The sequence below is a fragment of the Lithobates pipiens genome, unplaced genomic scaffold, assembly GCF_037356315.1.
Source record: "Lithobates pipiens isolate NorthernLeopardFrog02 unplaced genomic scaffold, aLitPip1_a1.2 Scaffold_3, whole genome shotgun sequence".
Lineage (NCBI taxonomy): Eukaryota > Metazoa > Chordata > Amphibia > Anura > Ranidae > Lithobates > Lithobates pipiens.
The window spans coordinates 194,360,227-194,373,698 of record NW_027507790.1 but is presented as its reverse complement, the minus strand read 5'-3'; positions in this window follow the sequence as shown (position 1 = coordinate 194,373,698).

The window sequence follows — 13,472 nt, the reverse complement described above, 5'->3', positions numbered from 1 at the left end:
CTGTACGTCAGTCCCTATACCGCTGAAGGACTGCTGCAGTATAGGGCAGCGGTCAGCAGTGGTGCACGTCAACCCTATCTATTGTGGACCGATAGCGGTCCTTACAGAACAGCAGACTGTACCGCACTCAAGCCTATGTACCGTAGCACCCTATACCAAGTTACCAGTCCTTATAAGAACTTTTGTGGAACAAGCAGGTTGTGTGTTAGTGATTAGCAGACTGTACGTCAGTCCCTATACCGCTGAAGGACTGCTGCAGTATAGGTGAGCGGTCAGCAGTGGTGCACGTCAACCCTATCTATTGTGGACCGATAGCGGTCCTTACAGAACAGCAGACTGTACCGCACTCAAGCCTATGTACCGTAGCACCCTATACCAAGTTACCAGTCCTTATAAGAACTTTTGTGGACCAAGCAGGTTGTGTATTAGTGTTTAGCAGACTGTACGTCAGTCCCTATACCGCTGAAGGACTGCTGCAGTATAGGGCAGCGGTCAGCAGTGGTGCACGTCAACCCTATCTATTGTGGACCGATAGCGGTCCTTACAGAACAGCAGACTGTACCGCACTCAAGCCTATGTACCGTAGCACCCTATACCAAGTTACCAGTCCTTATAAGAACTTTTGTGGACCAAGCAGGTTGTGTATTAGTGTTTAGCAGACTGTACGTCAGTCCCTATACCGCTGAAGGACTGCTGCAGTATAGGGCAGCGGTCAGCAGTGGTGCACGTCAACCCTATCTATTGTGGACCGATAGCGGTCCTTACAGAACAGCAGACTGTACCGCACTCAAGCCTATGTACCGTAGCACCCTATACCAAGTTACCAGTCCTTATAAGAACTTTTGTGGAACAAGCAGGTTGTGTGTTAGTGATTAGCAGACTGTACGTCAGTCCCTATACCGCTGAAGGACTGCTGCAGTATAGGGCAGCGGTCAGCAGTGGTGCACGTCAACCCTATCTATTGTGGACCGATAGCGGTCCTTACAGAACAGCAGACTGTACCGCACTCAAGCCTATGTACCGTAGCACCCTATACCAAGTTACCAGTCCTTATAAGAACTTTTGTGGAACAAGCAGGTTGTGTGTTAGTGATTAGCAGACTGTACGTCAGTCCCTATACCGCTGAAGGACTGCTGCAGTATAGGTGAGCGGTCAGCAGTGGTGCACGTCAACCCTATCTATTGTGGACCGATAGCGGTCCTTACAGAACAGCAGACTGTACCGCACTCAAGCCTATGTACCGTAGCACCCTATACCAAGTTACCAGTCCTTATAAGAACTTTTGTGGACCAAGCAGGTTGTGTATTAGTGTTTAGCAGACTGTACGTCAGTCCCTATACCGCTGAAGGACTGCTGCAGTATAGGGCAGCGGTCAGCAGTGGTGCACGTCAACCCTATCTATTGTGGACCGATAGCGGTCCTTACAGAACAGCAGACTGTACCGCACTCAAGCCTATGTACCGTAGCACCCTATACCAAGTTACCAGTCCTTATAAGAACTTTTGTGGACCAAGCAGGTTGTGTATTAGTGTTTAGCAGACTGTACGTCAGTCCCTATACCGCTGAAGGACTGCTGCAGTATAGGGCAGCGGTCAGCAGTGGTGCACGTCAACCCTATCTATTGTGGACCGATAGCGGTCCTTACAGAACAGCAGACTGTACCGCACTCAAGCCTATGTACCGTAGCACCCTATACCAAGTTACCAGTCCTTATAAGAACTTTTGTGGACCAAGCAGGTTGTGTATTAGTGTTTAGCAGACTGTACGTCAGTCCCTATACCGCTGAAGGACTGCTGCAGTATAGGGCAGCGGTCAGCAGTGGTGCACGTCAACCCTATCTATTGTGGACCGATAGCGGTCCTTACAGAACAGCAGACTGTACCGCACTCAAGCCTATGTACCGTAGCACCCTATACCAAGTTACCAGTCCTTATAAGAACTTTTGTGGAACAAGCAGGTTGTGTGTTAGTGATTAGCAGACTGTACGTCAGTCCCTATACCGCTGAAGGACTGCTGCAGTATAGGTGAGCGGTCAGCAGTGGTGCACGTCAACCCTATCTATTGTGGACCGATAGCGGTCCTTACAGAACAGCAGACTGTACCGCACTCAAGCCTATGTACCGTAGCACCCTATACCAAGTTACCAGTCCTTATAAGAACTTTTGTGGACCAAGCAGGTTGTGTGTTAGTGATTAGCAGACTGTACGTCAGTCCCTATACCAATGAAGGACTGCTGCAGTATAGGGCAGCGGTCAGCAGTAGTGCACGGCAACCCTATGTATTGTGGACCGATAGCGGTCCTTACAGAACAGCAGACTGTAACGCACTCAGGCCTATGTACCGTAGCACCCTATACCAAGTTACCAGTCCTTATAAAAACTTTTGTGGACCAAGCAGGTTGTGTGTTAGTGTTTAGCAGACTGTGCGTCAGTCCCTATACCGCTGAAGGACTGCTGCAGTATAGGGCAGCGGTCAGCAGTAGTGCACGGCAACCCTATGTATTGTGGACCGATAGCGGTCCTTACAGAACAGCAGACTGTAACGCACTCAGGCCTATGTACCGTAGCACCCTATACCAAGTTACCAGTCCTTATAAGAACTTTTGTGGACCAAGCAGGTTGTGTGTTAGTGATTAGCAGACTGTACGTCAGTCCCTATACCAATGAAGGACTGCTGCAGTATAGGGCAGCGGTCAGCAGTAGTGCACGGCAACCCTATGTATTGTGGACCGATAGCGGTCCTTACAGAACAGCAGACTGTAACGCACTCAGGCCTATGTACCGTAGCACCCTATACCAAGTTACCAGTCCTTATAAGAACTTTTGTGGAACAAGCAGGTTGTGTGTTAGTGATTAGCAGACTGTACGTCAGTCCCTATACCAATGAAGGACTGCTGCAGTATAGGGCAGCGGTCAGCAGTAGTGCACGGCAACCCTATGTATTGTGGACCGATAGCGGTCCTTACAGAACAGCAGACTGTAACGCACTCAGGCCTATGTACCGTAGCACCCTATACCAAGTTACCAGTCCTTATAAGAACTTTTGTGGACCAAGCAGGTTGTGTGTTAGTGATTAGCAGACTGTACGTCAGTCCCTATACCAATGAAGGACTGCTGCAGTATAGGGCAGCGGTCAGCAGTAGTGCACGGCAACCCTATGTATTGTGGACCGATAGCGGTCCTTACAGAACAGCAGACTGTACTGCACTCAGGCCTATGTACCGTAGCACCCTATACCAAGTTACCAGTCCTTATAAAAACTTTTGTGGACCAAGCAGGTTGTGTGTTAGTGTTTAGCAGACTGTGCGTCAGTCCCTATACCGCTGAAGGACTGCTGCAGTATAGGGCAGCGGTCAGCAGTAGTGCACGGCAACCCTATGTATTGTGGACCGATAGCGGTCCTTACAGAACAGCAGACTGTAACGCACTCAGGCCTATGTACCGTAGCACCCTATACCAAGTTACCAGTCCTTATAAGAACTTTTGTGGACCAAGCAGGTTGTGTGTTAGTGATTAGCAGACTGTACGTCAGTCCCTATACCAATGAAGGACTGCTGCAGTATAGGGCAGCGGTCAGCAGTAGTGCACGGCAACCCTATGTATTGTGGACCGATAGCGGTCCTTACAGAACAGCAGACTGTACCGCACCCAAGCCTATGTACCGTAGCACCCTAGACAGACCAAGTTACCAGTCCTGATAAAGAGCTTTGTGGAACAAGTGAGTTGTGAATGATTAGCAGACTGCAGCAGAAGGGCAGCAGTCAAGTATAATATTCTTTCTATATTTGGAAGAAAGAATATTATACGTGTACAAGCCTATTACCGTACCACTGATACCAGTCCTGAAAAGAACCTTTGTGGAACTAATAGTAACAGCAAGTCTTTAAAATTATCCTCACTGCCTGACACACTGCTTCCTGCCTGTCCCTATACAAATTGGCAAAAAAGAGTAGGCTGGAACGATTAGCTGGAACAGCTCTTTTGTGGACCTGATAGTAACAGCTAATGATGATGATGATGATGATGATGAAGAAAGACTAATCTGGCTGAGCTGTCCCTAAAATAGCAGCATACAGCGCTCTGTCCCTTTATCTAAACTGACAAAAGAAACTCAGGCTGCTGACCTAACACCTATACCAGTCCTGAAAAGAACTTTTGTGTACCAAATAGCTAGCGTTTTCTCTGTCCCTACTCCACACAGGATCCTTTCCCTACAGTGACAGAAGAAAGAATGTAAAATGGCCACCGGATCGGGTGTATTTATAGGTTAGGGGGAATGTCCAAGTGTCCATGAGCTGTCATGTCTCAATTGGTTGTCCTGTAACACATGATAAACGTGTCACGAAAGGTTAAAGTTCTTGTATACATTAAACACGTAAGTCCGCCGGGGCGAACGACGGAAAAAGGCGTTCGAACCCGCGGACGGCGAAAGTCGGAAATTCGCCGCGAAACGACCGCCGGGCGAACCGTTCGGCCATCACTAGCTAAGAATAAAGATCACGATTCTCTCATGATTCTCGCAGCGTAACAACATCTTTCATATTATACAAAGAAGAAATTGGGCTAACGTTACTGTTTAGCTTTATGAAAATTCATTAAAGTGTATATTTTCTAAAATGAATTGCGTTTGAAAGACAGTTGTGCAAATACAGTGTGACATAAAATATTGCAACAACCACAATTTTATTCTCTAGGGTCTCACAAACAAAAAATCTATAATGTTTGGGGGTTTCAAGTAATTTTCTATCAAAAAATACTGATTTTAACTTGTAAGCAACAAGTGTCCAAAAAGGGTTTAGTCTTTAGTGGTTAAACTGACCTTGTTTACAGACAGAATTTCATCCCTTTGATCTAAAAGAACTATATGTTACAATGATCCTCTTGTGAGAAACTTGGCAGGATGTCTGTGTTTTTTTGTTTTGTTTACAGCTATTGGCTTGAGGAGAGAACTCTGCACTGAATCGAGGAAATGCAGTTTTAAGATTGGGGGGGGGGGGGGTAGAGTAGCAATCTAAATTCTTTAACGATTAATCGTGCTGGTGGTCCTGTGCCAAGAAGCTTTGCCTTCCCCCTTCCACACTGAACACAGGGGGTCTTTCACTTTGCACTGCCACCATTTATAGATCGTATTGTATTTTTTCAATGAATACAAAGTGTTTTGGTATTGGAAGAAGTGGAGATTGTGACATTACCACTCGTCCTCACTGCCTTGTCTAATTAGAGAATGCTTTGCATTTAGTAAAAAAATAGGAGTTCTGTGAATGGTGGCAGTACTAAGCAAGCAACTCCCCCCTTTCTCCACATGGTCAGTGTGCAGAGGGAACTGGAGGTCATGAGTATCACTGTAGTAGATATGCATACTTACATTGTGCCAATGCAATAGTAAGTATTGTAAGCAAGTATGCAATAAAAACCATATCTGTAATTCAGGTGATCTCTGTACATAACAAGGATTTTAACAAACTTTGTTGCAGATTCCTACCTTTTGTTATTCTGAAGAAATCCCTGTGTGTTTCTCTGTATCCATGTGGGAAAGTGAGTCTAAAGTAAGTGGTTTCATAATTATCAATCAGCTGTGCACCTGCAGGACACTAATAAGGAAACTGGCACGGCCTACATCCCTTCAGACGTTTTCCTATTGGAAGTATCTCCCCAAAAATTACATTTTTGCAGGGATGCCTGAAATCTGACTTGTATCTTAGTGTAAACTTCTGGGAAAATCGGTGAGCCAATCACACAAGCAGGAATTGATGTTTCTGGGGGACATTCTGTACACATTCTGCGTAGCCATATTGCATTGCATTTTTAGAAAATTACAGCAGCTGCAATTTTTAATAGCATTCAGTTACAATATATTATTTTCTCTTTATTTGATATTTTTTTCCCCATGAAAGTGGAGTTACCCTTTAAGTAAATGCTGAATAGAACTGGTGATTTATCACACACATTTGTTGGCAATGTTGATTGAAATAGTATCTGATGTAGAAGCAATATAATAATTTAGCTGGTGTAATTTACCCATTAACGTTATTACATCTGTTCTCAAGAAGAACCATAACTAGCTTATGTTAATTAGTCACATAACCTTTACTTGGAAGTTACCAAATAACCATTGCATGACATATATAATAAAGAAAGCAACTATTATTATTTAAACTGGAACAGAAAAGTCATGAATAATGTCCCCCTAGTCATGAAGGGGTTAAATCACTCAGAATTATATTTTTATCTTTTTACATCACCTTCTTTGGAATGCAGCTACCTAAATCGTGACTACCACGAAGCAAGGGAAAACCTGTTGGGCAGGATTTCCAAACGATCACTGATGTTAAACGTCATATATCTGCATACAGTTAGTCATAAAGAATCAGATGAAACGGTCTCCAAATAAGGTCATAGGTCTATGTAAGAGAAAAGTAAAGGGCAATGGTTCACATAAGTAATGCGTATAAGTAATTGGAAATATATTGCATGGAGTTACGCCAATATGTTATAACTGTAGTGTTCTGCAGGTGCACGGGCGGACTGTCTGTCCAACTTAGTCCGCCGAAACACATTTCAGCGGACAGTCCGCTCGTGTGTGGGCTTCAGCGGACTTTTTCAGTGTGCAGTCTGGCGGACTAAGTATTTCGGAATTTCCGTAATATTGTCCATTCAACTTTGGTTTCAGCGGACAGTCCGCTCGTGAGTAGGCTAGTTGGACGGACTAAGTATGGCGCATGGTCAGAAAGGATTTACACGGCGGAAGGTTGCATTGCTGTGTATTGGACGTCCTATTTCTAGTCCCGTCGTACGTGCTGTACACGTCATCGCGCAAGCTTTCAACGGACTGTTTGTTCATTGTGTGTGGTCAAGTCCGTTCATTCGAAAGTAGGACGGACTGTCCGTCGGATTGTCTGACGGACTAAGTTGGCCATACAGTCCGCCCGTGTGTACGCGGCTTAAAGCGGGAATCCGCCGGGACTCCGCGTTTTTTTTTTTTTTAAAGTCAGCAGCTACAAATACTGCAGCTGCTGACTTTTAAAATAGTGACACTTACCTGTCCATCGCGCCCGCGATGTCGGCACCCGAAGCCGATCTCTAGATCGACACTCGGGTGCTGCCGCCGCCATCTTGGGTATGGGAATCAGGAAATGGAGCCTTTCGGCTTCATTTCCCGGTTCCCTACTGCGCATGCGCGAGCCGCGCGGCGCAATCCGGACGGTCCCTGCTGCCTCTGGGAACTGTGTGTTTCCCAGCAGGCAGCGGGGCACTTGCGCAAAGGGGCGGGCAGTTGCGGAAAGGGGCGTAATCTACGCCCCTTTCCGCAGACAGCTATCCCGGAAGTGGGTGCAGTTACCTGGATTATCCAGGTAACTGCACCCCCCTCCCCCCTGAAAGGTGCCAATTGTGGCGCCGGAGGGGGGGGGGATTCCGATGAGCGGAGGTCCATTTTAGGGTGGACCTCCGCTTTAAGATTGAACCCCTGTGCAAACTGGAATACTGTTGAATAAAAGATCTGTAATCTGATTCCCAGACCATCTATAATCAGATAGTTTAGTGCCAGATAGGTTCAAATACCTACTCTTGGTAGTAGAACTTTACACATATTACACATATACAATATACAGTGCCTTGAAAAAGTATTCATACCCCTTGACATTTTCGACATTTTCTCATGTTACAACCAAAAATTTAAATTTATTTTATTGGTATTTTATGTGATAGACCAACAAAAAGTGGCACATAATTGTGAAGAGGAAGTAAAATTATAAATTTTTTTCAAAATGATTTACAAATAAATATCTGAAAAGTGTGGTGTGCATTTGTATTCAGCCCCCTTTACTCTGATACCCCTAACTAAAATCTAGTGGAACCAATTGCCTTCAGAAGGCCTAAATAGTAAATAGAATCCACCTGTGTGTAATTCAATCTCAGTATAAATACAGCTGTTCTATGAAGCCCTCAGAGGTTTATTAGAGAACCTTAGTGAACAAACAGCATCACGAAAGCAAAGGAACACACTAGACGGGTTAGGGATAAGGTTGTGGAGAACTTTACAGCAGGGTTAGATTATAAAAAAAATCCTTTGAACAACCTTGAAGCTTTGAACATCTCACGAAGCACTGTTCAATCCATCATCCGAAAATGGAAAGAGTATGGTACAACTGCAAACCTACCAAGGCAAGGCTGTCCACCTAAACTGACAGGCCGGGCAAGAAGAGCATTAATCAGAGAAGCAGCCAAGAGGTCCATGGTAACTCTGGAGGAGCTGCAGAGATCCACAGCTCAGGTGGGAGAATCTGTCCACAGGACAACTATTAGTAGGGCACTCCACAAATCTGACCTTTATGGAAGAGTGGCAAGAAGAAAGCCATTGTTGAAAGAAATCCATAAGAAATCCTGTTTGCATTTTGCCAGAGCCCATATGGGGAACACAGCAAACATGTGGAAGAAGGTGCTTTGGTCAGATGAGACCAAAATTGAACTTTTTGGCCTAAAAGCAAAACGCTATGCGTGGCGGAAAACGAATATTGCACATCACCCTGAACACCCAACTGTGAAATATAGTGGTGGCAGCATCATGTTGTGGGGATGCTTTTCTTCAGCAGGGACAGAAAAGCTGGTCAGAGTTGATGGAAAGGTGGATGGAGCCAAATACAAGGCCATCTTAGAAGAAAACCTGTTAAGCCCGATAAAGTGTATTGCCAGTAGTCAATAGCTGCCCTTGCGTTGTGTTTGGTCCGTCAGAACAGCATACAGACGATCGGTTTTCCCGATAGAAATTAATTCCATCGGAAAGATTTAAAACATGTTCTATTTCTAGGTCCATTCGAATTTTCTAAAAAAAAAAAAAACTCCGCTGAAGACCACACATGATTGGAATATCCGATAAAATTATTCCGTCTTACTTTTTCTGCCAGAAAGTTCGACCGTGTGTACATGGCATATCAGTTTTTCTGCTGAGTTTTTCCTTCAGGTTTACCAAAACCATGTAGTGCAACGACCTGCCTGATTGCATACAAATTGAAACTCCTAAGGTTTGACCTCATATTATATGGTTTTGGTAAATCTGAAGGAAAAACGCAGCAGAAAAACTGATAGTGTGTATGGGGCTTTAGAGACTACAAAAGGCTTGAGACTGGGAAGTTCACCTTCCAGCAGGACAACAACCCTAAAAGAGCTAAAATGGAATGGTTTAGATCAAAGCATATTCATGTGTTAGGTCTCGTACACACAATCTGATTGTTGGCAGGGGATTGTCTGTTGACAGACTGTAGTCCTAAAATCTGACCGTTAGTATGCTCCTTCTGACAATTGTTGTCCAACTTTTGGCCAACAAATGTTGGGTGGCAGGCTAGTAAATTTTTGGCGGACAACAGTCTGTTGTCTCATTTTCATATCGCCAGTATGCAAGTCCGTCACACAAAAGTTGAAAGTGCAAACACACATGATCGGAAGCAAGGAATGAGCCAGGAGCAGTCGGTCTTGTAAACTAGTGTTCATAATGAAGAATTAATAGAAATGCAGCGCACATTATTTTGAGATCTCACACAAATATATACAGCAGGATGAAAATACAGCCTGTAACCAGAAACCTAATTAACATGAGCTAATTATCTAATCCTTTAGACAGCCTAGGTGACTCAGAGACATGACCTTTAGGACAGACTTCACGTCTCCTAGCACACCGACTATACAATACACATTATCATACTTCTCAACACAAAACTCCTTCATACAATTGCAGGGTTAATTAGCACAATCAACAAGGGGAATCGAAGGACTCTTAGATCCTATACTAGACTTATTCACAATAAAGACATTCTAGCAGACAACAGACAGATAGGTGGCTGGAGTTGATGACATCAGCACCTTCTGTGAGCCTCAACATTATGAAGCCATCATTATAATATGACAGATACAGGGTTCCCAGAGTCTGTGTGTTTTGGGGGGGACATGTTCTTGAATCAAAAAGTAACATTACTTCAAGGTGCCCAGGCATACACCTTGCAAAGAGTATTGTTCCCGTAAAATCCATGGCCTATAATTGGAAATCAAGAGGCTAGCATTCAGTCCTCTCCAATAGCCTCTGTCCCAGCTAGGTCTGTCACACAGCCTTACCAGTGCCCATTAAATGCAGCTTCACCAGTGCCCATAAATGCAGCTTCACCAGTGCCCATCAATGCAGCCTCATCAGAGCACATCAAAAGCAGCCTCACCTGTGCCTGTAAATGCAACCTCACCAGTGCCCATAAATATCCCCTCCCAAGCGTCTCTAGAGAGAATAAGTTCAGTGCTCCCAAACTTTCCTCATAACTAATATCCTAGAACGGGAGAATTATTGTTTTATCTCTAGAGTTGATCCCCTTTTTAATTGCATGCCAATATTCTGTTCACTTTGTATGCAGCAGCTTGGCATTGCATGCCATTGCTGAGCCTATCATCTACTAGGACCCCCAGGTCCTTTTCCATCCTAAATTCCCCCAGAGGTTCTCCCCCCTGTGTATAGATTGCATTCAGATTTTTGCCACCCAAATGCATTATTTTACATTTTTCTACATTGAACCTCATTTGCCATGTAGTTGTGAACTGAACCCTTAGGGATTCCATACAGCACCTTGAGAGAAGTGGTCTGATTGGACACTGAACTCTAAAGAGACTTTGGTGGCAATTTTGGGCGAGGGATCCTTTTAAATAAGGAAATCACGTTGGCACATTTCTGATGAGTAACTGTTTAGCAAAGGAACCCGCTTGTAAGGGAGAGTGTAAAGAATAAGGAAAGGTAATTAGGAGTAAGGTGAGCTGAAGGCCAGCTCCTTGGTTATCGCTCAGTCCTCCAGGGTTCCAAATAGAGACATGGAGCCAGTGAGACGTGTTATAGAGAAGTGGTATTGCATCCTACGTACCTTGTTCAGGAACACTACCTCTGCTAGCTGAAGCCATCCTCTGGTAACAAATTTGATTGACATGGTACTGGACAATTCTGAACCACTCAGCCTAAACTGTATATATTCATAAATCTGTGCAAAGGGTATACCTGTTTGTAGTGCACCATTACATGGACACATATGAAGGGACTGAGCTTTATCCCTGTGTCTGGATGATCATTCCCACCATAAGGTGTCCAATTAAGGCCCCACACTCAAGCACATGTACTTGCCTTCCCTATTCTCCTCTGCCACCAGGCTATCCCACATCCCTATGAAGGAGAGCAAGGTAAAAGTTACCCAAGGCTATGCAACCATCCCATATAACACCACCGTGTTCCTGGGGATGGGCAACTCAGGCCACAAGCTGCATGCAGGACTTCTGGTAGATTGGAGGGGGAATGAGCGGAATGGAAGTACATAAATAAAAGTGACCTGCCCTGAGAATTAGTCAAATTTGTTATTCGAAAAAGAAGTATCTCTTGGCTTGGGGTTCTGAACTTTCAGTATTTTGTAGCAGCTCAAATCGCTTATTTGATCTCTCTTTATACTGCCCAGCATGCCCCTCTATGGGTCACTTTGTAACACTTTCCTGTTCTCTGGTCTCTGAACACTCACTCCTGTGGCTTTCCCCAAAATCTAGACCCGCACTTCTTAGTCCCTTAATGTCCCATTCTCTCCGAGTATGGCACTCCACCAAATATTCCAGTGTTCTAATTTCCCCCCATCTGCCACTCCTTCCCCTTTTAGACAACCCGCTATTTTCTCCAAGCTTGGAGTCCCCTAGTGCCTTCCATTGGTGGGTTTCCCACACATTTCCCTGCATCCATTCATTCCTCATGGGTCGTTCTGTCTTTACCTGGACAGAAATCAGAGACAAATATCAGGCTCCCTATACTGAACATTTTAGATTTCTTCAAATCAAGCATTGGCTAACTTCGGTGTTCACTAATAGAGACCTGATAACCCAACTGTCATTGTTTGAACACATTTGCCATCGGACGTTTCTCTCCCCCAAATATATATATACTCTTTACTCACAGCTGAAAAACCTCAAAAACCCAAACAGCCACTCTTACGTCTGCAGGTGGGAAGGGGACCTTAAAAGCACTAAAGATGGGAAGTTGGTCACAAATTTGGGTCACAATGAGTTTCTGTTCCATTATTATCCACACAACCAAATTGGCTTTTAAAACAGTTAGGAGGTGGTAACTGGTTCTGTCTAGTTTGGTGTGCCTTCACCGATCCTCTCCTGGCACCTGTTTCAGGGGTTGCTCTGCTCTGGTAGACGCCCCCCACGTATGGTGGACATACCCTATGCTCTGCTGCTTTTGGACAAAAGTCCTTAATCTTTTACAATCGTTATTAACCTGACCCTTCCCAAGAGATACATCCATAGCCTCTCTATGATGTCGCCATTTTCTATGCTTAGTAATGAGAGGTCTGGCATACTTTTTCTTGAAAAACATCACGTCTGACGAAATGCGTCTGGGAGGGCACGCTGCAACGTCACCACGTTGTACCAGAGAAGGATGGGCTCCCGATTTGCTGGCCGGCTTGTATCTATGCGATCGAACTTAAAGGAGTAATGATGATTTTACACTATGGGAAGCTTCTCTCTCTCTGTTTTCTGAGCATATTCATTGTGTGTGAATGGGAGTGTGGAGCATCATAAAGATCTACAATACATGATGCGTTGTCCCTGAATTGCACGACACCTGGTGTAGGCGAGAGGTTGTGACTGGCTTCTTACCATAACGCTCCTTTCGCTCTACCTTCTGGTAAGCACATCTTTTTGTCAGTGGCTGGGCACATTAGCGATAAACGTGTGGAATCACTGTGGTGTGTTTGGTTGATTTTCCTTGAACACAAAGATCCTCTCGCTATGGACTTTTATTAATTTAATAAGTCTGGGACTTTATGTTAAATGTAGTGCTGTTTGATTATAAGCTTTTTTATTGGAGCAGCTATTTTTCTTCTTCTTCCATTTATTGTGTGTGTATCCCACAGTGGAGCAGCAGCCTTGTAATTTTCAACATTCACTGTCATTTTTTATATCATTATTTATTTTGTCATTGATTTTGTATTTTTAATTTATTTTCACTATTATTATTATTATGTACTATATTTCTTAGATCTCAGCGTGTTTTTTCCCCCCTTGTTTTTGATACTTTTTCTTTTGCACTAGTAGATCATCATGCAAAATATCAAACTCTATCTCCTCATCCTCACTATCATTTGAGGAGAGCACATCCTCACAATCCCAATTTTGGGATGTGACAATGGCACGTACCCTGGCTTTACTAACAGGTTTACGGCCCTTCCTTTTCCTTAAGGCATTAATTGATTTGGTCATGAGGGCTGCACACCACTCTTGCAAATCATCAGCCCAACTAGCAGTTGAACGTACACACTCTGAAGTAACTGCTAGCTGGTCTTTTAATACCTTAACTTCTGCCTCTGCCTTCTCCCTTCTATGTGATTCAGTGTAAATAGCATGAAAAAAATGCCAGCCCACTATGGACACTGTCCTCTTCTCTTTTTTACTTAAATCCAACCCCTT